Source organism: Lactuca sativa, chromosome 1 (genome assembly GCF_002870075.4).
Source record: "Lactuca sativa cultivar Salinas chromosome 1, Lsat_Salinas_v11, whole genome shotgun sequence".
In the NCBI taxonomy this organism is placed as follows: domain Eukaryota; kingdom Viridiplantae; phylum Streptophyta; class Magnoliopsida; order Asterales; family Asteraceae; genus Lactuca; species Lactuca sativa.
The window spans coordinates 117,538,018-117,540,786 of record NC_056623.2 but is presented as its reverse complement, the minus strand read 5'-3'; the positions used below and the strand labels follow the sequence as shown (position 1 = coordinate 117,540,786).

At 39.5% G+C, this 2,769-nt stretch overlaps 1 pseudogene; it reads left to right on the top strand.

Annotated features, from left to right (window-relative positions):
- The first annotated feature begins 1,162 nt into the window (after positions 1-1,162).
- On the top strand, positions 1,163-1,281 carry LOC111898423 (5S ribosomal RNA; annotated as a pseudogene).
- The last annotated feature ends 1,488 nt before the right edge of the window (positions 1,282-2,769 follow it).

The following is a 2,769-nucleotide window of genomic DNA, read 5'->3' as shown; positions in this document are numbered from 1 at the left end:
TGGTAAAACCGGACCCCCTAAAAGAAAAGTTTCAAAGTGGATGAACAAAGAAAACACCCGTGTCCACATAAAACTGACTCGACACCTCACTTCCACCACCAATGCTAGTACAAGTCAGACGTGCCACCAATGTGGCGAGACTGGACACCTCAAAAAGGATTGTCCGATAACAAAGAACTCCGGCGCAGACGGGAGAATACTAAGGATCACTGCCGCGGGAGAGACTACTCTGGACCCACGTTAATGTAATTAAGGCGTTTCGTTGTAACAGACCCATAAAACATGTTTAAAACTAGTGCAACTCGAGTCTTATCTTTTGCGAGATCCCGTCAGTTAAGGGACCCTCGTGCTGCGTATACTTGTCTTTTGTAGTATACTTTGTTCGCAACAGTATTCCTGTAGTTACTCTAAAGTACTATAACTCTTTTAAAAGTTGCACTGTTGTGTTTTGTCTGTAACGCATTTCTGTTCAAATCTAATGTCTTTTACTTCTAAGTAAGTCTGACATTATCATACGACTTGAGTCATTTCGATCCGCACAATACCAGTTTCGTACGCACATATCTTTCTCCGAAATCGCCTTTCTTGCGAAGCTGTCGTTCCAGAACTCCGAAGTACTCATGCATAGAGTACCTCATGTTTCATAACCCTCTCGAAGAAACCTCAACAAACCTCCTCAAAGTACCACTCGTACAGTACGTCAAGTTCAAACCAAGGACCTTTACGGTTGATCTATCGCTGAAGAATGTATACACAGGGGTGGTATATAATCAAGGTTCTACATGTTTAGAATTGATGATTCCACTTTAACTTCTTTTCCTCGTTGGGATGTGAGGTTAAAGAAGAATCATTTATTTGACTATCTTTTCAATCTTATTTATATATGACTCGTATACACGAGACTACGATTGATGAACCATGTATGACTTCTAATATAAACTTCAGGACGGAGACTGTCCAAGACTACGAGTGATCACATCGTCATGCGAACAAACTTAGAACCCAATACGATTCCTATAACCAGATCGCCCTACGGTCTAACCCCCATGGAGATAGAAGAACTACGCAGACAACTTAACGACTACTCAACAATAGAATGAAAAGACAAAGCTCCTCACCTTTGAGAGCTCCGGTCTTATTCTTCAAGAAGACAGACTTCAGCGGATGCGATCATACCAATGCTAATGCACCGGATCCCATCAGAACTCCGCAGTTAAACGTGCTTAGGCGAGAGAAGTACTATGATGGGTAACACCTTGGGAAGTCCTCGTAGCACAGACCTCGACGGGACTTCCATTAGAAATCATTACCTTCTACCTCGCATAGATGAATTGGTTGATCAAACGGAAGGAACGAAGTGAATTTCAGAAATGGACCCAATATCCGAATATCACTAGTTGCGAGTGTTAGTGAAGGATGTTCCAAGGACAATCTTCCAAACTCGATGCGGATGCTATGAGTCCGTAGTGATATCCTTCGGATAGGACCAATACGCCTATAGTATTCATGAACTTAATGAATATGGTACACCATTCTTACTTGGATCAGTTCGTCATTGTCCTTATAAATGACTTACTTATCTACTCTCGTAGTAAGAAGGAAATCATAAAGAGCATCTACAACAAACCATGGAAGCATTACGATCAGAGAAGCATTACACGAAGTTCTCTAAATACGAGTTTTAGAATCGAAGAGTCGAATTCCTAAGACACACTATTAGTGATGTGGGAATTCTTGAGGACCCTTCCAATAATCAAAACCGTTGAGAATATTTCAGCACCGAAGATGTCGACGGGCATTCACCAAACTCTAGGTCTCGCTGACCTACTGTCGTAGTTCATTTAGAACTCCTCGCGAATTACGGAACCTCTTACGACTTTGACCCAGATGGGAGCGACCATTGATTGGGAAGAGAAGCAAGAGAAAGAAACTTTTGGAATTCCAAGTGAGAGACCATACTATTTTGGGAAATCTCACGCTGGGAAGGCTTGATAGGCTTTGGAATTCCAATCATGTTGTTAGTTAATGTTGATCCATTGACTCACATTTTGAGTCTCACGATGTGAGACATTGTTGGTCATGACGTGAGAGCAGCATGATGAACAAACCCTAATTTTTCTAGGTATTTAATTGAATGAGGGGGTAGGGTTGTTCATCCTCAGCCTTCATTGCTCTCTAGCCTCCAGAAACCCTAAGCACAACCCTCTTTGAGACAGTTTGCCATTTTTGTGTATTTGTTAACTTGGAGAAGAAAAGAAGAAGGGAAAATAAGTGCTTTAGTAGTTGAGTGGCAAATAAGCATCACCATCATCACCCCTTCTTCCAGTTGGACCTTTGTATGTGTCAAAGGCTTGTTTGGTTGTCAAACAAACAAATAAAGGGATAAAAGTAATTACAATTTAACACCACTAACTATACTAAAGATAGTACAAAGTAAGCAGGGTTGGTCCACAAAGATATGGGACTTAATGTTTAACAATGTTTTCACACATACACATAATCATTTGATAAATTACGGGATTTTGTTTATGAAATTTAATTTCAATAATAAACAACTTAGGAACTAAACAAGTTAAAAACTAGAATTAAGGATTTAAAACACATTTCCGATTATAATTCCTTTTCTTGTATCATGTTGTAAGATGAAAATTGAGTTCAATTCATGCTCATTCTAGGTTGGTAATTAAGAATTCATGTTCATTCTAGGTTGGTAATTAAGAATTCATGTTCATTCTAGGTTGGTAATTAAGATATTAATAAGCTCTAATA